The sequence below is a fragment of the Lactuca serriola genome, chromosome 1 (genome assembly GCF_051521515.1).
Source record: "Lactuca serriola cultivar US96UC23 chromosome 1, Lser_US96UC23_V15, whole genome shotgun sequence".
In the NCBI taxonomy this organism is placed as follows: Eukaryota; Viridiplantae; Streptophyta; class Magnoliopsida; order Asterales; family Asteraceae; genus Lactuca; species Lactuca serriola.
In genome coordinates this window covers 3985435-4008843 of record NC_136408.1, presented here as the reverse complement: position 1 = coordinate 4008843, position 23409 = coordinate 3985435, and the positions used below count along the sequence as shown (strand labels likewise).

The following is a 23409-nucleotide window of genomic DNA, read 5'->3' as shown; positions in this document are numbered from 1 at the left end:
TAATAATCCAATAAAATAATGTTAATAAATACATAAATATTATATATTAAAAATAATATTTATTAATATATAATAATTCAATAAAAAAATAAATTTAAGAAACTATTTAAAAGAAATTAATAATACAAAAAAGAAAGAGACAGAGTTTAGGGCACAATTGTCTTTCCAGCATATTCAGTCAGAAATATATGGTTTTGAAACTTTCTGGGAAAGACATATCTTATTGGGAAAAACCTATTTTTTGTGCATATCAAACGGTTTTTGCGGTCTATTCAGCCTGAAAGATCTGTTTAAACCTAAAAAGATGTCTAATAAACGGGGCCTAAGTTCGACTAACTCGTCGAGTACTTAGCTTGACTTGCCTGAGTTCTACTACATTGATTGTATCGATTACTCGAGATGGAGTTAATGTTATTTATAAAAAAAATGTTACATTTTAATTGATTATTTTCAACTAAAAAACAATATTTAAATGCACCTTGTATGTTTGTTAGGACATTGCATTAACTCATTAAAACATTTATACTAAATATTTTATCTATATTTTATCTAAAAATGAAATTTGAGAACCGAATATAAGATCATATTGAGTTGATTGCCAAGTCGATTTTTGTTTTTACGTAAATGATATCTTATTTAATTCTAGATTTATAAAATAATTCTTTTATACATTAAGTTAATAAAATCTTATACTGAAAATTGAATATACAATTGTTCTTTTCTTCTTTAATGTGCCTTTAATCAATTATATTTTATTTTTAATTCGAAGTTTTTTTTTGCACATAGACAACAAACAATAAAAATAAATAAATAAATAAATAACACTCTAAATAAGTCTCAGCATTGACCATTGGCTAAAAGATTTGACCAATATCGCAATAAATGACACCGTTATTCTAAATATTATTATTTTATTAAATGGAAACTCAAAAGTTACCTGGCCTCCAAGGCTCCAACGGTCAAAAAAACCCCTTAACGACTGAGCGTTCCTCTCTCTCCCTCACTCCCCCGTAACGCTCGCCTTCATCTCCGGCAAGAACTTCACCAGTTCACCGGCTCAAACGAAAACATCCTCCGCCTGGACATCACAGTGACGTTCAGTTTCTTCTCCCACGTCGAGAATTTCACAAACAACATCTGGATTACGTGCTTGAATGGCCAACTGTTTTCCCACCGACTTCGTATCATCGCCTGCCTCTGTCAAACGAAACAGCCCAGAGTTTTTAGAGGTAATTTTTTCCTGTTATTTTAGTTAATTTTTAGTGTGATACAATCGATAGTCGAATACAGATCATGAACTAAATACCCAGTGTTGTTGAAATAGTTTATGGGAATGGTCTGTTTAATTCGTGTTTTTATGTGATTTTAGTATATTTGCTAGATAGCGATTTGGGTCACGCTAATTCCCCCAATTTTCTTTTTGTGATTCTGGAAAATCTTCACAAAGTTTACTCAAAAAAAGAAGAGTCACACAGAGTGGGAAGCAGGGAGGAAGGAAGTCGACGGCCATGGCAGTATCAAGTGATTCCATTCTTGTTGCTATGGAAACAACAGGTAAGTTCTTCCTAATCTCTTACTTCATTATGATTATGATGAATTGGATTGTGGAATACCCATTCATAATTGGAACTATCTGTTAAATACCAACCTTTATATCTTGAAATGATTTGTTGAAAAGGTTAGACTGTTTTATGTTTCCCCACAATATTCTTGATGTGATTCCAGAATTTAGGGTTTAGGAAGTTCCTGTTAGGGATTTAATGCGAAAAAAATATCTAGAGCTCCTTCGTTATATCTTTATTTCAATACACATTTTGTTTAATTGATTTCATTTATCGTGCCATATTCTAGTAAGGGGATATAATACAGAAATCATTGAAGTTCCTGAATAATGGATTTCTTAACATCATTTAAATTAGAGATTTACCTTTTTGATGCGCCATTGATTTCTTGGAATATTTAATTTGTTTGTTAGCAGATTAGGATTCGGTGATTTTGTTAAATTGATTTTAGGGATAATGGAAAGAATCTTTAACATCTATTTCTTTCAATTTAATGGATTTGTTTAAAACTCATTTGGGCCCTTTTTGAGAACAGTTTAATCTTCATTTTATTTTCCAATTTTACTGAGCTTGGTTCATTGCAAGAGTTTTCGGTTGATTTAATTTTGCACCTTCTTGACGACTTTATGGAATACCTTTTTTTTCTTCACAAATTTTTCGAGTTTAGTTTGGAAATTCAAAAGAACATTGGCATCTACGGGAAGCTGCTGATATGACTTTAGAACTTCTTAAGAACTTGGTTATTTATTATTATTATTATTATTTTTCTTTTTGTTTTTTTAGTTTTTTCATTCTACTCAACCAGATTGTTTTATACCAAATTTGATGATTTTCTTTTTAAAAAGTTTGACTCCATTGTTCATTAGTTTGTTCTTTGTGTTGTGGAAGTACACAAAGGCGTGGGTAAATCCATTTCAAATTTAGCTTAATTATTAAGAACAGAATGAATTTAATGGCTATGACTTTCTTTTTTTTATTGTTTCTTTTAATAATGTAGTTGAATACATACCCATTCGAAGATTTTTTTTTGAATATTAAAGTTGTTGATTTTTAACAAGTTTTGTTATTTTTATTAACATTTTCATTTTAAAGAGTTCGAACTTCTTAGTCATTAGTTGGTTTGTTATAGCCCTAGGCTTCAATGCTTTTTTTTTTTTTTATGTTTTTTATTCTGATTAATATTTTCATTTTAGCAAGTCTAAACTCGTTAGTCATTAGTTTGTTCTTTTGGTTGCTAAAATATAAGAGGGTGGGGGTAATAAGTTCCAGAATTAAGCTTAATAAGCTAGAACATGATGATTCTAACGGTTAAGACTTTGTTTTGTTATAATTATGTATTTTTTTTAATGATTCTGAGTTTTTTTGTTTTAATATTTGGTTTACATTCCCAATGCTTTATAGCTTTTTTTCATTCTGGTTGAACATGTTGATTTTTACCATGTTTTCCTATTTTTGTTAGAATTTTCATTTTAAAAAGTCTAAACCTATTAGTCATCACTTTGTTTTTTTGGTTGCGAAAAATACAAGAAGGCGAGGGTAATCAGATTCAGAATTGAGCTTAACAAACAAAAACATGATGACTATAACGGCTTACACTTTGTTTTCTTTATTTGGTAGTTAGTTTTTTATAATTTTGAATTTTTTTTGTTTTTCGATTTTGAGATTTTTTAATATTTGGTTTGTTAGCCCTAGGCTTATATGTTTTATTGTTTTTCGGTTTTCGATTTTGATATTTTTTTAATGTTTTGTTTGTTAACCCAAGGCTTAAATGTTTTTTTTTAATTTTAAGTATTATTATTTTGATTAATATTTTCATTTTAACAAGTCTAAATCCGTTAGTCATTAGTTTGTTCTTTTGGTTGCGAATATAAAAGAGGGTGGCGGTAATAAGTTCGAGAATTGAGCTTAACAAGCAAAAACATGATGATTCTAACGGTTAAGATTTTGTTTCATATAATTATGTATTCTTTTTATGACTCTCAGCTTTTTTTTGTTTTAATATTTGGTTTACATGCCCAAGGCTTTATAGCTTTTTTTCATGTTGATTTTTACCATGTTTTCCTATTTTTGTTAGAATTTTCATTTTAAAGAGTCTAAACCTATTAGTCATCACTTTGTTTTTTTGGTTGTGAGAATACAAGAAGACGAGGGTAATCAGATTCAAAATTAAACTTAAAAAACAAAAATATGATGACTATAACAGCTAAGACTTTGTTTTCTTTATTTTGTAGTTAGTTTTTTATAATTTTAAATTCTTTTGTTTGTCAATATTGAGATTTTTTTAATATTTGGTTTGTTAGCCCAAGGCTTAAATGTTTTTTTTTAAGTATTATTATTTTGATTAATATTTTCATTTTAACAAGTCTAAACCCATTAGTCATTAGTTTGTTCTTTTGGTTGCTAAAATATAATAGGGTGGGGTATTAAGTTCCAGAATTGAGCTTAACAAGCAAAAACATGATGATTCTAACGGTTAAGACTTTATTTCTTATGATTATGTATTCTTTTAATGATTATGAGCTTTATTTGTTTTAATATTTGGTTTACATGCCCAACGCTTTATACCTTTTTTCATTTTGATTAAACATGTTGATTTTTACCAAGTTTTTCTATTTTTGTAAAAATTTTCATTTTAAAGAGTCTAAACCTGTTAGTCATCACTTTGCTTTTTTGGTTGCGAAAATACAAGAGGACGAGGGTAATCAGATTCAGAATTGAGCTTAACAAACAAAAACATGATGACTATAATGGCTAAGACTTTGTTTTCTTTATTTTGTAGTTAGTTTTTTATGATTTTAAATTCTTTTACTTTTCGATTTTGAGATTTTTTTAATGTTTGGTTTGTTAACCCAAGGCTTAAATGTTTTTTTTTGTAAGTATTATTATTTTGATTAATATTTTCATTTTAACAAGTCTAAACCCGTTAGTCATTAGTTTGTTCTTTTGGTTGCTAAAATATAAGACATTGGGGTAATAATTTCCAAAATTGAGCTTAAACAACAAGAACATGATGATTCTAACGGTTAAGACTTCGTTTCATATTATTATGTATTATTTTAATGATTCTGAGCTTTTTTGGTTTTAATATTTAGTTTACATGCCCAACGCTTTATAGCTTTTTTCATTTTGATTAATCTTGTTGATTTTTACCATGTTTTCCTATTTTTGTTAGAATTTTCAGTTTAAAGAGTCTAAACCTGTTAGTCATCACTTTGTTTTTTTGGTTGCGAAAAATACAAGAGGGCGAGGGTAATAAGATTCAGAATTTAGCTTAACAAACAAAAACATGATGACTATAACGGCTAATACTTTGTTATTTTTATTTTGTAGTTAGCTTTTTATAATTTTGAATTTTTTTGTTTTTCGATTTTCAAATTTTTTAATATTTGGTTTGTTAGCCCCAGGATTATTTGTTTTATTTTTTTTAAGTTTTATTATTCTGATTAATATTTTCATTTTAACAAGTCTAAACCCGTTAGTCGTTAGTTTCTTCTTTTGGTTGCTAAAATATAAGAGGGTGGGGGTAATAAGTTCCAGAATTGAGCTTAACAAGCAAGAACATGATGATTCTATCGGTTAAGACTTTGTTTTGTTATAATTATGTACTGTTTTAATGATTCTGAGATTTTTTCATTTTAATATCTGGTTTACATGCCCAACGCTTTATAGCTTTTTTCCATTTTTATTAAACAAGTTGATTTTTACCATGTTTTCCTATTTTTGTTAGAATTTTCATTTTAAAGAGTTTAAACCTATTAGTCATCACTTTGTTTAATTGGTTGGGAAAACTACAAGATGGCGAGGGTAATCAGTTTTAGAATTGAGCTTAACAAACAAAAACATGATGACTATAACGACTAAGACTTTCTTTCTTTATTTTGTAGTTAGTCTTTTATAATTTTAAAATCTTTTGTTTTTCGATTTTGAGATTTTTTTAATATTTGGTTTGTTAGCCCAAGGCATAAATGTTTTTTTTAAAGTATTATTATTTTGATTAATATTTTTATTTTAACAAGTCTAAACCCGTTAGTCATTAATTTGTTCTTTTGGTTGCTAAAATATAAGAGGGTGGGGGTAATAAGTTCCGAATTGAGCTCAACAAGCAAGAACATGATAATTCTAACAGTTAAGACTTTGATTCTGAGCTTTTTTTGTTTTAATATTTGGTTTACATGCCCAAATCTTTATAGCTTTTTTTTTTCATTTTGATTAAACATGTTGATTTTTACCATGTTTTCCTATTTTTGTTAGAATTTTTATTTTAAAGAGTCTAAACCTGTTAGTCATCACTTTGTTTTTTTGGTTGCGAAAAATACAAGAGGGTGAGGGTAATCAGATTCTGAACTGAGCTTAACAAACAAAAACATGATAACTATAACGGCTAAGACTTTGTTTTCTTTATTTTGTAGTTCGATTTTTCGATTTTTCTTTTTTTTTTTAAGTATTATTATTTTGATTAATATTTTCATTTTAACAAGTCTAAACACGTTAATCATTAGTTTGTTCTTTTGGTTGTTAAAATATAAGAGGGTGGGGGTAATAAGTTCTAGAATTGAGCTTAACAAACAAAACATGATGATTCTAACGCTTTATAGCTTTTTTTCATTTTCATTAAACATGGTGATTTTTACCATGTTTTTCTATTTTTGTTAGAATTTTAATTTTAAAGAGTCTAAACCTGTTAGTCATCACTTTGTTTTTTTGGTTGAGAAAAATACAAGAGGGCGAGGGTAATCAGATTCAAAATTGAGCTTAACAAACAAAAACATGATGACTATCACGGCGAAGACTTTGTTTTCTTTATTTTGTAAATAGTTTTTTATAATTTTGATTTTTCTGTTTTTCGATTTTGAGATTCTTTAATATTTGGTTAGTTAGCCCTAGGCTTCAATGCATTTTTTTTTGTAAGTTTTATTATTTTGATTAATATATTCATCTTAATAAGTCTAAACCCGTTAGTCATTAGTTTGTTTTTTGGTTGCTAAAATATAACACGGTGGGGGTAATAAGTTCCAGAATTGAGCTTAACTAGCAAGAACATGATGACTCTAAGGGTTAAGATTTTGTTTCTTATTATTATGTATAAAAATATTGATTCTGAGCTTTTTTTTTAATATTTGGTTTACATGCCAAATGCTTTATAACTTTTTTTTTTTCATTTTGATTAAACAAGTTGATTTTTACCATGTTTTCCTATTTTTGTTAGTTTTTTCATTTTAAAGAGTCTAAACCTGTTAGTCATCGATTTGTTTTTTTGGTTGCGAAAATACAAGAAGGCGAAGGTAATCAGATTCAGAATCGAGCTTAACAAACAAAAACATGATGATTATAATGGCTAAGACTTTGTTTTCATTATTTTGTAGTTAGTCATTTATAATTTATAATTTTTATGTTTTTCGATTTTGAGATTTGTTTAATATTTGGTTTGTTAGCCCAACGCTTAAATGCTTTTTTTTTTTAAAGTTTTATTATTTTGATTAATATTTACATTTTAACAAGTCTAAACCCGTTTGTCATTAGTATGTTCTTTTGGTTGCCAAAATATAAGAGGGTGGGGGTAATAAGTTCCAAAATTGAGTTTAACAAACAAGAAAATGATGATTCTAACGGTTAAGACTTTGTTTCTTATAATTATTTATTCTTATATTAATTCTGATGTTTTTGTGTTTTAATATTTGGTTTGCATTACCGAGGCTTTATAGCTTTTTTTTTCATTTTGATTAAACATGTTGATTTTTACCATGTTCTCCTATTTTTATTAGAATTTTCTTGTTAAAGAGTCTAAACCTGTTAGTCATCACTTTGTTTTTTTAGTTGCGAAAATACAAGAGGGCGAGGGTAACAAGATTCAAAATTGAGCTTAAGAAACAAAAACATGATGACCATAACGTCTAAGGCTTTGTTTTCTTTATTTTACAGTTAGTTTCTTATAATTTTGAAATCTTTTGTTTTTCCATTTTGAGATTTTTTTAATATTTGGTTTGTTAGCCCCAGGCTTAAATGTTTTTTAACATGTCTAAACCCTTTAGTCATTAGTTTGTTCTTTTGGTTGCTAAAATATAATAGGGTGGGGGTAATAAATTCCAGAATTGAGCTTAACATGCAAAAACATGATGATTCTAACGGTTAAGACTTTGTTTTGTTATAATTATGTATTATTTTAATGATTCTGAGCATTTTTTGTTTTAATATTTGGTTTACCTGCCCAACGCTTTATACCTTTATTTCATTTTGATTAAACATGTTGATTTTTACCATGTTTTCATATTTTTGTTACAATTTTCATTTTAAAGAGTCTAAACCTGTGAGTCATCACTTTGTTTTTTTAGTTGTAAAAATACAAGAGGGCGAGGGTAACCAGATTCAAAATTGAGCTTAAGAAACAAAAACATGATGACCATAACAAAATTTACCATGTTTTCATATTTTTGTTACAATTTTCATTTTAAAGAGTCTAAGGCTTTGTTTTCTTTATTTTACATTTAGTTTCTTATCATTTTGAAATATTTTGCTTTTCCATTTTGAGATTTTTTTAATATTTGGTTTGTTAGCCTCAGGCTTAAATGTTTTTTTAACATGTCTGAACCCGTTAGTCATTAGTTTGTTATTTTGGTTGCTAAAATATAATAGGGTGGGGGTAATAAGTTATAGAATTGAGCTTAACAAGCAAGAACATGATGATACTAACGGTTAAGACTTTGTTTTGTTATAATTATGTATTCTTTTAATGATTCTGAGCTTTTTTTGTTTACCTGCCCAACGCTTTATACCTTTTTTTCATTTTGATTAAACATGTTGATTTTTACCATATTTTCCTATTTTTGTTAGAATTTTCATTTTAAAGAGTCTAAACCTGTTAGTAATCACTTTTGTTTTTTTGGTTGCGAAAAATACAAGAGGGCGAGGGTAATCAGATTGTGAACTGAGCTTAACAAACAAAAACATGATGGTTATAACGGGGAAGACTTTGTTTTCTTTATTTTGTAAATAGTTTTTTTATAATTTTGAATTTTTCTGTTTTTCGATTTTGAGATTCTTTAATATTTGGTTAGTTAGCCCTAGGCTTCAATGCATTTTTTTGTAAGTTTTATTATTTTGATTAATATTTTCATTTTAATATGTCAAAACCCGTTAGTCGTTAGTTTGTTCTTTTGGTTGCAAAAATATAAGACGGTACGGGTAATAAGTTTCAGAATTGAGCTTAACTAGCAAGAACATGATGACTCTAAGGGTTAAGATTATGTATAAAAATATTGATTCTGAGCTTTTTTTTAATATTTGGTTTACATATTGATTTTTACCATGTTTTCCTATTTTTGTTAGTTTTTTCATTTTAAAGAGTCTAAACCTATTAGTCATCGCTTTGTTTTTTTGGTTGCGAAAATACAAGAGGGCGAAGGTAATCGGATTCTGAATCGAGCTTAACAAACAAAAACAGGATGATTATAACGGCTAAGACTTTGTTTTCTTTATTTTGTAGTTAGTCTTTTATAATTTTGAATTTTTATGTTTTTCGATTTTGAGATTTTTTTAATATTTCGTTTGTTTGCCCAAGGCATAAATGTTTTTTTAAAGTATTATTATTTTGATTAATATTTTTATTTTAACAAGTCTAAACCCGTTCGTCATTAATTTGTTCTTTTGGTTGCTAAAATATAAGAGGGTGGGGGTACTAAGTTCCGAATTGAGCTCAACAAGCATGAACATGATAATTCTAACAATTAAGACTTTGTTTCTTATAATTATGTATTCTTATATAGAATCTGAGCTTTTTTTTGTTTTACTATTTGGTTTACATGCCCAACGCTTTATAGCTTTTTTTTCATTTTGATTAAACATGTTGATTTTTACCATGTTTTCCTATTTTTGTTAGAATTTTAAGTTTAAAGAGTCTAAACCTGTCAGTCATCACTTTGATTTTTTAGTTGCGAAAATACAAGAGGGCGAGGGTAACCAGATTCAAAATTGAGCTTAAGAAACAAAAACATGATGACCATAACGTCTAAGGCTTTGTTTTCTTTATTTTACAGTTAGTTTCTTATAATTTTGAAATATTTTGCTTTTCCATTTTGAGATTTTTTTAATATTTGGTTTGTTAGCCTCATGCTTAAATGTTTTTTAAACATGTTTAAACCCGTTAGTCATTAGTTTGTTCTTTTGGTTGCTAAAATATAACACGGTGGGGGTAATAAGTTCCAGAATTGAGCTAAACAAGCAAGAACATGATGATTCTAACGGTTAAGACTTTTTTTTGTTATAATTATGTATTCTTTTAATGATTCTGAGCTTTTTTTGTTTTAATATTTGGTTTACCTGCCCAACGCTTTATACCTTTTTTTCATTTTGATTAAACATGTTGATTTTTACCATGTTTTCCTATTTTTGTTAGAATTTTCATTTTAAAGAGTCTAAACCTGTTAGTAATCACTTTCAATGCATTTTTTTGGAAGTTTTATTATTTTGATTAATATTTTCATTTTAATTAGTCTAAACCCGTTAGTCATTAGTTTGTTCTTTTGGTTGCTAAAATATAAGACGGTGGGGGTAATAAGTTCCAGAATTGAGCTTAACTAGCAAGAACATGATGACTCTAAGGGTTAAGATTTTGTTTCTTATAATTATGTATAAAAATATTGATTCTGAGCTTTTTTTTTAATATTTGGTTTACATGCCAAATGCTTTATAGCTTTTTTTCATTTTGATTAAACATGTTGATTTTTACCATGTTTTCCTATTTTTGTTAGTTTTTTCATTTTAAAGAGTCTAAACTTGTTAGTCATCGCTTTGTTTTTTTGGTTGCGAAAATACAAGAGGCCGACGGTAATCAAACTCAGAAACGAGCTTAACAAACAAAAACATGATGATTATTACGGCTAAGACTTTGTTTTCTTTATTTTATAGTTATTCTTTTATAATTTTGAATTTTTATGTTTTTTGATTTTGAGATTTTTTTAATATTTGGTTTGTTAGCCCAAGGCTTAAATGCTTTTTTTTTAAGTTTTATTATTTTGATTAATATTTACATTTTAACAAGTCTAAACCCGTTTGTCATTAGTTTGTTCATTTGGTTGCCAAAATATAAGAGGGTGGGGGTAATAAGTTCCAGAATTGAGATTAACAAACAAGAACATGATGATTATAACGGTTAAGACTTCGTTTCTTATAATTATTTATTCTTATATTGATTCTGAGCTTTTTGTGTTTTAATATTTGGTTTGCATGACCGATGCTTTATAGCTTTTTTTTCATTTTGATTAAACATGTTGATTTTTACCATGTTTTCCTATTTTTGTTAGAATTTTCAGTTTAAAGAGTCTAAACCTGTCAGTCATCACTTTGTTTTTTTAGTTGCGAAATACAAGAGGGCGAGGGTAACCAGATTTAAAATTGAGCTTAAGAAACAAAAACATGATGACCATAACGTCTAAGGCTTTGTTTTCTTTATTTTATAGTTAGTTTCTTATAATTTTGAAATATTTTGCTTTTCCATTTTGAGATTTTTTTAATATTTGGTTTGTTAGCCCCAGGCTTAAATGTTTTTTTAACATGTCTAAACCCGTTAGTCATTAGTTTGTTCTTTTGGTTGCTAAAATATAATAGGGTGGGGGTAATAAGTTCCAGAATTGAGCTTAACAAGCAAGAACATGATGATTCTAACGGTTAAGACTTTGTTTTATTATAATTATGTATTCTTTTAATGATTCTGAGCTTTTTTGTTTTAATATTTGGTTTACCAGCCCAACGCTTTATAGCTTTTTTTCATTTTGATTAGACATGTTGATTTTTATCATGTTTTTCTATTTTTGTTAGAATTTTAATTTTAAAGAGTCTAAACCTTTTAGTCATCACTTTGTTTTTTTGGTGGGGAAAAATACAAGAGGGCAAGGATAATCAGATTCAAAATTGAGCTTAACAAACAAAAACATGATGATTATAACGACGAAGACTTTGTTTTCTTTTTTTTGTAAATAGTTTTTTATAATTTTGAATTTTTCTGTTTTTCGATTCTGACATTCTTTAATATTTGGTTAGTTAGCCCTAGGCTTCAATGCATTTTTTTTTGTAAGTTTTACTATTTTGATTAATATTTTCATTTTATTAAGTCTAAACCCGTTAGTCATTAGTTTGTTCTTTTGGTTGCTAAAATATAAGACGGTGGGGGTAATAAGTTCCAGAATTGAGATTAACTAGCAAGAACATGATGACTCTAAGGGTTAAGATTTTGTTTCTTATAATTATGTATAAAAATATTGATTCTGAGCTTTTTTTTTTAATATTTGGTTTACATGCCAAATGCTTTATACCTTTTTTTCATTTTGATTAAACATGTTGATTTTTACCATGTTTTTTTATTTTTGTTAGTTTTTTCATTTTAAAGAGTCTAAACCTGCTACTTATCGCTTTGTTTTTTTGGTTGCGAAAATGCAAGAGGGCGAAGGTAACCAGATTCAGAATCGAGCTTAACAAACAAAAACATGATGATTATAACGGCTAAGACTTTCTTTTCTTTATTTTGTAGTTAGTCTTTTATAATTTTGAATTTTTAAGTTTTTCGATTTTGAGATTTTTTTAATATTTGGTTTGTTAGCCCAAGTGTTAAATGCTTTTTTTTTTAAGTTTTATTATTTTGATTAATATTTACATTTTAACAAGTCTAAACCTGTTTGTCATTAGTCTGTTCTTTTGGTTGCCAAAATATAAGAGGGTGGGGGAAATAAGTTCCAGAATTGAGCTTAAAAAAAAAGAACATGATGATTCTAGTGGTTAAGACTTTGTTTCTTATAATTATTTATTCTTATATTGATTCTGATGTTTTTGTGTTTTAATATTTGGTTTGCATGACCGAGGCTTTATAGCTTTTTTTCATTTTGATTAAACATGTTGATTTTTACCATGTTTTCCTATTTTTGTTAGAATTTTCATTTTAAAGACTCTAAACCTATTAGTCATCACTTTGTTTATTTGGTTGGGCAAACTACAAGAGGGCGAAAGTAATTTGTTTCAGAATTGAGCTTAACAAACAAAAACATGACAGACTATATCGGCTAAGACTTTAGTTATCTTTATTTTGAAAATAGTTTTTTATATTTTTAAATTCTTTTGTTTTTCGATTTTGAGATATTTTTAATGTTTGGTTTGTTAACCCAATGCTTAAATGTTTTTTTTTAAGTATTCTTATTTTAACCAGTTTAAACTCGTTAGTCATTAGTTTGTTATTTTCGTTGCTAAAATATAAAAGGGTGGGGGTAATAAGTTCCAGAATTGAGCTTAACAAGCAAGAACATGATGATTCAAACGGTTAAGGCTTTGTTTCTTATAATTATGTATTCTTATATTGATTCAATTGATTCTGAGCTTTTTTTGTTTTAATATTTGGTTTACATCCCCAATGCTATATAGCTTTTTTTTCATTTTGATTAAACATGTTGATTTTTCAATGTTTTCCTAAACCTGTTAGTCATCACTTTGTTTTTTTGGTTTCGAAAAATACAAGAGGGCAAGGGTAATCAGATTCAGAATTGAGCTTAACAAAGAAAAACATGATGACTATAACGGCTAAGACTTTGTAGTTAGTTTTTTATAATTTTAATTTTTTTTTTCGGTTTTGAGATTTTTTTAATATTTGGCTTGTTAACCCAAGTCTTAAATGTTTTTTTAAGTATTATTATTTTGATTGATATTTTCATTTTAACATGTCTAAACCCGTTAGTTGTTAGTTTTTTCTTTTGGTTGCTAAAATATAAGACGGTGGGGGTAATAAGTTCTAGAATTAAGGTTAAAAAGCAAGAACATGATGATTCTAACGGTTAAAGACTTTGTTTTTTTTATTTATAATTATGTATATTTTTAATGATTCTGAGCATTTTTTGTTTTAATGTTTGGTTTACATGCCCAACGCTTTATAGCTTTTTTACATTTTGATTAAACATGTTGCTTATTACCATGTTTTCCTATTTTTATTAGAATTTTCATTTTAAATAGTCTAAGCCGGTTAGTCATCACTTTGTTTTTTTGGTTGCGAAAATACAAGATGGCGAGGGTAATTAGACTCAGAATTGAGTTTAACATACAAAACATGATAACTATAATGGCTAAGACTTTGTTTCCTATTTTTTATAATTAGACTCATAAGTGAGCTTAAATGTTGTTTTTAAAGTATTATTATTTTGATTAATATTTTCATTTTAACAAGTCTAAATCTGTTAGTCATTAGTTTGTTCTTTAGGTTGCTAAAATATAAGACGGTGGGGGTAATAAGTTCCAGAATTGAGCTTAACTAGCAAGAACATTATGACTCTAACGGTTAAGACTTTGTTTCTTATAATTTTGTATAAAAATATTGATTCTGAGTTTTTTTTTTTAATTTTTAATATTTGGTTTACATACCAAACGCTTTTAAAGTGTCTAAACCTGTTAGTCGTAACTTTATTTTTTTGTTGCGAAAATACAAGAAGAGGACGAGGGTAGTTAGATTCAGAATTGAGCTTAACAAACAAAAACATGATGATTATAATGGCTTAGTCATGACTTTGTTTTCTTTATTTGGTAGTTAAAAACATGATGATTATAATGGCTTAGTCATGACTTTGTTTTCTTTATTTGGTAGTTAGTCATGAATTCAGCTTAACAAGCAAGAACATGATGCTTCTAACGGTTAAGACTTTGTTTCTAATAATTATGTATTCTTTTAATGATTCTTTTAATGAATTCTGTTTTTTTAATGCTTCTAACGGTTAAGAACATGCCCAAGGTTTTATAGCCTTTTTTTTTATTTCGATTAAACATGTTGATTTTTACCATGTTTTCCTATTGCCCAAGGTTTTATAGCCTTTTTTTATTTTGATTAAACATGTTGATTTTTACCATGTTTTCCTATTGTTGCTAGATTTTTCATTGTAAAAAGTCTAAACCTGTTTGCCATCACTTTGTTTTTTTGGTTGCGAAAAATACAAGAGGGCTCGGGTAATCAGATTCAGAATTGAGCTTAACAAACAAAAACATGATGACTATTACGGCTAAGACTTTGTTTTCTTTATTTTGTAGTTAGTTTTTTATAATTTTGAATTCTTTTGTTTTTCGATTTTAAGATTTTTTTAAAATTTAGTTTGTTAGCCCCCATGCTTTTTTTTCAAGTTTTATTATTTTGATTAATATTTTCATTTTAACAAGTCTAAACCCGTTAGTCATTACTTTGTTCTTTTGGTTGCTAAAATATAAGTGGGTGGGGGTAATAAGTTTCAAAATTGAGCTTAACAAGCAAGAACATGATGATTCTAACGGTTAAGACTTTGTTTCTTATAATTATGTATTCTTTTATCGATTCGGAGATTTTTTTTATTTTAATATTTGGTTTACACGCCCAAGGCTTTATAGCTTTTTTTCATGTTGATTAAACATGTTTGTTTTTATTAAGTTTTCTTATTTTTATTAAATTTTTGTTTTAAACAGTCTAAACCTATTAATCATTAGTTTGTTTGTTTTTTTGTTGCAAAAATACAAGAAGGCATGGGTAATCAGATTCAGAATTGAGCTTAACAAACAAAAACATGATGACTATAACGGCTAAGACTTTGTTTTATTTATTTTATAGTTAGTTTTTTATAATTTTGATTTTTTTTTCAATTTTGAGATATTTTTAATATTTGGTTTTCTTTTTTAAAGTTTTATTATTTTGATTAATATTTTCATTTTAACAAGTCTAAACCCGTTAGTCATTAGTTTGTTCTTTTGATTGCTAAAAATACAAGTGGGTGGGGGTTAATAAGTTTCAGAATTGAGCTTAACAAGCAAGAACAAGATGATTCTAACATTTAAGACTTTGTTTCTTATAATTATGTATTCTATTGCGTCTGAGCTTTTATTGTTTTAATATTTGGTTTGCATGCTCAAGATTTTATAGATAGTTTCTTATAATTTGAATTCTTTTTTTTTTTTTAATATTTGGTTTGTTAGCCTAAGGCTTAAATGCTTTTTTTTTTTAAGTTTATTATTTTGATTAATATTTTCATTTTAACAAGTCTAAACCCATTAGTTATTTCTGAGCTTTTATTGTTTTAATATTTGGTTTGCATGGCCAAGGCTTTATATCTTTTTTTTATTTTGATTAAACATGGTTATTTTTACCATGTTTTCTTATTTTTGTTAGAATTTTCATTTTAAAGAGTCTAAACCTGTTAATGATTACTTTGTTTTTTTGGTTGCGAAAATACTAGAGGGCGAGGTAATCAGATTCAGAATTGAGCTTAAGAATCAAAAACATGATGACTATAACGGGAGGAATCCGCCCGAGGAGGGCCTCGCGTGCGCCGTTTGCCCCACAGTAGAAAAAGTAAAAAGTATGCACCCCCTTGAAATGAGTGCATGTACATCACACCTCCTAAGCCTTTGTTTTCTTTATTTTATAGTTGTTTATTTATAATTTTGATTTCTTTTTGTTTTTCGATTTTGAGATTTTTTTAATATTTGGTTTGTTAGCCCCAGACTTAAATGATTTTTTTTTAAGTTTTATTATTTTGATTAATATTTTCATTTTAACAAGTCTAAACCCGTTAGTTATTAGTTATTTCTGAGCTTGTATTGTTTTAATATTTGGTTTGCATGCCCAAGGCTTTATATCTTTTTTTTTTATTAAACATGGTTTTTTTACCATGTTTTCTTATTTTTGTTAGAATTTTCATTTTAAAGAGTCTAAACCTGTTAGTGATTACTTTGTTTTTTTGGTTGCGAAAATACTAAGGGCGAGGGTAATCAGATTCAGAATTGAGCTTAAGAACCAAAAACATGATGACTATAACGGCTAAGACTTTGTTTTCTTTATTTTAAAGTTGTTTTTTTATAATTTTGATTTCTTTTGTTTTTCGATTTTGAGATTTTTTTAAGACTTAAATGATTTTTCTTCAAGTTTTATTATTTTGATTAATATTTTCATTTTAGCAAGTCTAACCCGGTGAATCGTTAGTTTGTTCTTTTGGTTGCTAAAATACAAGAGGGTGATGCTAATAAGTTTCAGAATTGAGCTTCACAAGCAAGAACATGATGATTCTAACGGTTAAGATGTTGTTTCTTATAATTATGTATTCTTTTATCGATTCTGAGCTTTTTTTATTAAATATTTTGTTTGAATGCCCAAGGCTTTAGAGTTTTCTTATTTTAACAAGCAAGAACATTAGTTTGATTTTTTGGTTGCGAAAATACAAGAGGGCATGGGTAACCAAATTCAAAATTAAGCTTAACAAACAAAAACATGATGACTATAACGGCTAAGTGTAACATCCCAAAATTCATGACCAAAAATTTCATGTTTAATATAACTAAAACACATTTGTAACTTTGTTCACACATTGAAAAAACAATTTAAAATAAAACATTTATCAGAGTTCATTCCTAGAAATCACATATTGCAGAAACCATTGGCGTTGCAATCGTCCCGAGCTCCTTTATTTGAAAACTAGAGGTACCTGAAACCTAAAATGAAAACCGCAAGCACGAAGTTTAGTAAGTTCCCTAAATACCACATACCATACAATAACATACCGCCTAGCATATTTAGGTGCTCGGTCTCTTTCGACCGGATACTACCTAGCATATAAGCACATATATTACCCACTATCATACATAACCATGAGTTAAACATACCATATACATACATATAGTAATCAAAAGAGGTGCTATGTGCCGCACATAGTCTTGCCATTATGCCATGGGTCGGCATTGGTGTCTTCGACCCATATAAACATTGAGGAGAATCACCTCGAATGCTGAAGCTCACTACACGAATCATACAATTAGCAATTAGGTTTTAAACCATGATCCATAATCCTTACTTGGGGTGAATGACTGTTTCACCCCCGGCCCATCAAGGCCCAAACTATACAATCCATGAAAGCCCATTAATGGCCCAATTTTCCAAATTAGGCCCAAACCCTTACATGGAACTACCCTTTAGAACCCATTTCGTACTTCATAAACCTCCCAGGGTCAACCTGGGTCAAGTCAAGTCATGGTGAAAGTCAATGCTCCGAGTTGACTCAACTCGTTGAGTTGTCCTTCAACTCGGCGAGTTCCCATAAACAACAAAATTGTGATACTACGAATCAACTCGTCGAGTTCTTTTCCTTTCAACAAAATCGGGTCATACTCACATCCACTCGTCGAGTTCCTTCGTGAACTCGTCGAGTTCTTTAGTCTGCTTACTCCTTAATGCATTAAGCCATTTCTTCGTGAACTCATCCAATACCCTAGGTCTAGACTGGAAATACCTTTTAGACTCCAACTTTACCCAAAAGGCTTAAATCTAAATCCAAGAGTCCTCAAAACTTCAAGAAGGGCACGTAAAGTCTTAAACTTTACCCACATGCATGGCCATTTGGAGCTTGAAAGGTCAAAACAAGAGCTTAGATGTTGCATGGGGCTTCTAGGGTCACAAAGTTGGCACCTCTATGCCATGAAACCCCTCAAGGCCCTAGATTTGAAGTGTTCTCCACTTGGGACGTCCAACTCCTCACTAATTATCTCCTTTGGACCAAAACAAACAAAAAAGGACACTAAATTGATATCCAATCAACTACTTAGCAAGTTTGAGACTTGATCTAGCAACTCCTCCTTGCTCCTTCAAGCTTCCCTTCCTTCCAAGAGCTTCAAGCACCCACAAAAACACTCAAAATGGCTCACAATCACTCAAATATGCTTTTGGGTTTTGAGGTTTAGGGTTAGAGACTTGGAGGCTGGAAATGAGGCCCAACCTTAGGGCTTAAGTTGTTTAAATAGGGTGCAAAGTCCCGATTTAAGGGTTTCCCAAACCACGTCCAACTCGTCGAGTTAATCCTCCCCAACTCGTTGAGTTGGTCTTCCAAAAACACGCGACCCAACTTTCCAACACGTCGAGTTTCTTGCCTAAATTCGACGAGTTGACCTTTAGAAATAGAGATTATCTTTCCTTAATTGGTCTTCTAGATTCCAGGTGTTACACTCAGACTTTGTTTTCTTTATTTTATAGTTAGTTTTTTATAATTTTGATTTTTTTTTTCGGTTTTTCAATTTTTTTATATTTAGTCCAAGGCTTAAATACCTTTTTAAGGTTTTATTATTGTGATTAATTTTTTCATTTTAACTAATCTAAGCCCGTTAGTCATTAGTTTGTTCTTTTGGTTGCTAAAATACAAGAGGGTGAGGGTAATAAGTTTCAGAATTGAGCTTAACAAGCAAGAACATGATGATTATAACGGTTAAGACTTTGTTTCTTATAATTATATTTTCTTTTATCGATTCGTAGCTTTTTTTATTTTCATATTTCGTTTGCATGTGAAACTAGAAGTTGTAAACTAACCTGGGGCGCTTAATGATGTAGAAAATTTGGGGAAATGACATAAATTCAAACTTCTTAAATGTTTTAAATTTTTTATATAATTTTTCTTTTAAATGAACCCATATAATACTTGGGTGCTCAATGATGCAGAAAATTTAGGGAAATGACACAAAATGCCCTACGAACTTTCTAGCTTTATGAGGGAATAAACTTAATTTTTTCGGGTCGAATAAGTCGCTTTTTAAGGCTTGAAGGGGTAACCTGATCACTTTTTTGCCAACTCCTTTAATAAGAAAACAAAGAGAGCTGATTGCGTCCTTCATTTATTGCCACCTCATTGTCACATTAGTTATGTAGTGTGTTCTTCCGAAGAATATTTGCGAAATACCCCATACACTACACCGATGAGGTTACTTAGAGGGCTGGTCGACATCGACTTCGCAGGCATGGAGAAGGATGAGTGTTATGCGTTCATGGAAAGGTTAAGTGGAGAAAAGTGTGAGAAGCTCTCTACTGTCAACCTGACATGGGTGCCAACCCAATTGTAGCTGAGCCTATTGATGAAGGTATGGATGACAATGAAGATGTTGATCCCGACTTGCCAAACATTTTCAATGAACATCTGTACCGGAAGGAGTAGGTACCAGTGTTAGGTACGAGGTTTGAGAGTCCTAAACAATTGAAACACATGCTCTGTAACTATGCTGTTATGAATGGTTATTAATTAAGCTTTGTAAAAAATGATAGTAGACGGTTGTTAGCCAAATGTTGTGAAGGAAAATGTACTTTTAGGGTTTGGTGTTCATGGATGATTGATGATAAGTCTTTCCAAAGCAAGTCTCTCATATGTGACCATAATTGTACCAAGAATTTCAATTTAGGTTCAATTGTCACTTTTAAATGGATAGGTACCCATTTTACTCAAGAAGTCATGAACAATCAAAAGATGAGTGCGGGATTGTTAAGAGAGGAGGTCAAAAACACCTTTGGCATTGATGTCAGTATGAGTCGGTGTAGAAGAGCCAAGAACTATGCTATGACTCTAGTTGAAGGCATAATTGCAGAAAATTACTCTAGAATATGATCATATGGTGAGGATATTAAATGATCAAATCCTAGCTCTATAGTAAAAATTTATGTGGATGCAATGCTTGATGGTAAGACTTACTGCAGCAAGATTTACATATGCTTTGATGGAGTGAAACAAGGATGGAGGGGAAGGTGAATAAGGATCATTAATTTGGATGAATGTTTCGTAAAAAGTTTTTGCCAAGGGGAGTTGTTTTGTGATGGGGGTAGGGATGGTAACAATGGACTATTCCCAATTGATTGGGTTGTTGTATGTGTGGAAAACAAAGAGAATTGGAAATGGTTCATTGAAAATCTTGTAGAAGATTTGAACTGTTGGAATGAAGGTCTTGGACTAGTTTCAATTTATGATCAACATAGGGTATGCTTCAATTTTATAAATGTATAAAAATACACATTATCAATTATAACTCCATAATATGTTGTTATGTATGTAGGGTTTGATTAAGGCAGTGAAGGATGTATTCTCAGTAGCATAACAAATGTAGTGTGCTAGGCATATCTATGCCAATTTTTTTAACACCCATAATCAGAAAGACCAAGAAAGGAAAGGAAAACCCTAAGTTAAAGGGGTCAACTCGTCGAGTCCAAGGAGGAACTCAGCGAGTCGGAGCGGGATCCGGGGGATCGATTAATTAACCGACTCGGTGAGTCGGAAAAGGGGACTCGACGAGTCCAGTCTGTATTGGGAAACCCTAAATCTGGGACTTTATGCACTATTTAAACATCTCATTCTCCTTCTATCAGCCTCATTTGTAGCCCCCATTGTCCAGAAGTTATCCCACGAAACCTTAGTGCTCTCTTTGAGTGTGTGAGCCAATATTGAAGGATTTAAGTGTTCTTGAAGCCTAGAAGGAGAAGACGGAGTTGAGGGTTCAAGAGGAAGGTTGTGGATCCAGAAGATTCATCTCTTTTGCTGCTCATTTTGGTAACCAAGCTCCTTCCTTGTCTTGTTATTTGTTAGATCTTTTCATGTCCCTCTTTATGAGATTTTGGACCAAGTATGATGCATTTCGGGATTTGGACATCCTCAAGATGGATCCCTTCAGATCTAAGTGTATTCTGGCCTAGAGAGTCTTAAAGTATCAGTTCTTGGTGTGCTGGTAAAGCATATTTGCCCCAAGCCCTAGTCCTAAAGTGTTTTAAGCTCATATCTCTTTGGTTTCACGTAAAGTTCGCAACTTTACGTGAGGAATAGACTTGGGAAGAGTGGATCTATAGTTTGGAGCCCCATCATGGATCGAAAATCCACTGTATGGATTAAGAACTTGAGCGACTCGGCGAGTTTGATGAAGTTGGGCAGGGAACTCGGCGAGTTGGAAGAACAACTCGGCGAGTCTGTTCTTGGACTTGGCGAGTCAAGTCGTGAAACCCCAAACCCTTCAAGTTAGGACTCGGATCAGTGAGTTGAGTGGGGACTCAGTGAGTTGGACAGGTCAGGACTCAGAAATCGGTAGACTCGGCGAGTCAAGTCGCAAATGAAAGGATTCTGAGCTAATGAACTCGGCGAATCAGTAGGCAGACTCGGCGAGTAGGTTTGACCTGGAAGGTTGACTTTGACCAGAGTTGACTTAGTTGACTTTTGGAGAACAGTTAAGCTAAGTGTTATATGTTTTGGTATTGGTAGCTCGGGGAGCAAGTGAAGCAGCGGTTCAGGGATTTGTCGGTCAGCATCCAGAGGGGTTACCAGCAAGTTCAGCAGTACCAGGTGAGTTTCCCTTTGTGTGAATGGGTCTACGGCCACAATGTCGGCCCATGTAGTTATGAGTAGGAAGACCCGGGGGTTAGCCCTAGGCGCAGTATCCTAGAATGATATTCAGGACCAAGGTCCAATGATAGTGGGCGGGTGCCCAAGGAATGGTTTATATGAAAGTTTATACTTGTTATCTGTGTGATACATGTATGTGCCTGGTACGGAGGTGAGTGTGGGCAAGGTCCTGTATCTCACCAATAGCAGAGTGTGGACGGTGTTCCACATCTCATTAGCAGCGGAACACGGGCGAGGCCCAAGTTAGGGAAAGAGTGAGTGTGGGCTAGGCCCGTATCTCATTATCAGTAGGAGCGTGGATGGGGTTCCATGACTCGTCAGTAGCAGGACAAGGGTGAGGCCTCAGGATAGGATTTATTAGTATATGTTAGCTTATGTGTTGTGATATGCTTATGTGTTAGTATATGTTAGCAGGCGAGGCCCAGTGACAGGCGAGGCCTAAGTAAAACAGATATGTATCCAAGCAGGGCTCGAAACCAGGCGGGGCCTGGAGCGGCGGGGCCATTGTAGTGGGCGAGGCCCGAAGTAGCGGGCGTGGCCCAGTATATGTTGTATATGTTTATGCAGGGTATGTGGTAGGTTGGGGAACTCACTAAGCTTCGTGCTTACGGTTTTCAGTTTTGGTTTCAGGTACTTCCGGTGGCGGAGGGAAGAGCTCGGGGTGATCGCATGGCACACACCATAGTTTAGACAGCCAGGGATGCTTTACTCTGATAATGAAAATATGTTTTGGAAATGATACTCTGAATTCATGTTATGACTTATGATATTTTTTATGAACATGGTTTTGGTAATGACTTAAAGAAAATTTTTGGTACGAATTTTGGGACGTTACAATTTTAGAAAGAGATTTAATGGAGCACAGTTTGAAAACATTTTTTGGAGAGCTAATAAGGTAACAACAGAAGCTCATTTCAATGCAGCCATGAAAGAGATTGAAAAGTTAAACTCTGAATCTGTGAATCTATGGAGAATGGCTTTTCAGAGAGCTTTAATAGTGTCTTATTGGATGCTAGGAAAAAACCTATTATCAGCATGTTGGAGGACATTTGTATATATGTCATGCAAAGGATGGTGACAATGAAAGCTAAGGGCATGGGATGGGGTCGTTATTCAGTTTGGCCAGACATCAAGGAGAAATTGAATATCCTTCAAACTCAGCAGAGGTATGTATACATGTTACAGTACACAATAGCATAGTGTGTGAAATCTAATTATTTACATTACATTATGAAGGTATTCGAAGGTTGTATCGTGTGGGGGGTTGAAGTTTGAAACAAGGAAACTGGATGAGGTGTATATTATTGATGTCCAGAAAAAGGAATGCAATTGCAGGCTATGGCAACTAAATGAGTATGGGTGTTGGATTAGGTGTTTAAGCCAATAACTGAATTAGTATATACTTGAATTATTAGCAAAGTCTTTTTGGGTTACTCTTAAACCTTGTAATTGGATAGGATGACTTTTAGAGAAAGAGAGAGAGAGAGAGAGAGAGAGAGAGAGAGAGAGAGAGAATGATTTATTGATTTATTATATAATTAAAAAATAGCAATAAATGAATTTATTAATATGTCATGAAATAAATATATTTATTAGAAATAGTATTGTTTAATAAAGAACTAATCAGAAATTAATTAGAAGTGCAAGGGTTAAAGTGTAATTGTTCAACAGTTGAACAAGAGAGG

General features: G+C 30.9%; 1 long non-coding RNA gene across 1 annotated transcript; it reads left to right on the top strand.

The window, feature by feature from the left end:
- Nucleotides 1-963: 963 nt before the first annotated feature.
- Nucleotides 964-22967, top strand: LOC145067341 (uncharacterized). Its single transcript, XR_013688831.1, has 3 exons — nucleotides 964-1229; nucleotides 1448-1554; nucleotides 22355-22967. It is a non-coding gene; the product is annotated as an uncharacterized LOC145067341 (long non-coding RNA).
- Nucleotides 22968-23409: the final 442 nt, after the last annotated feature.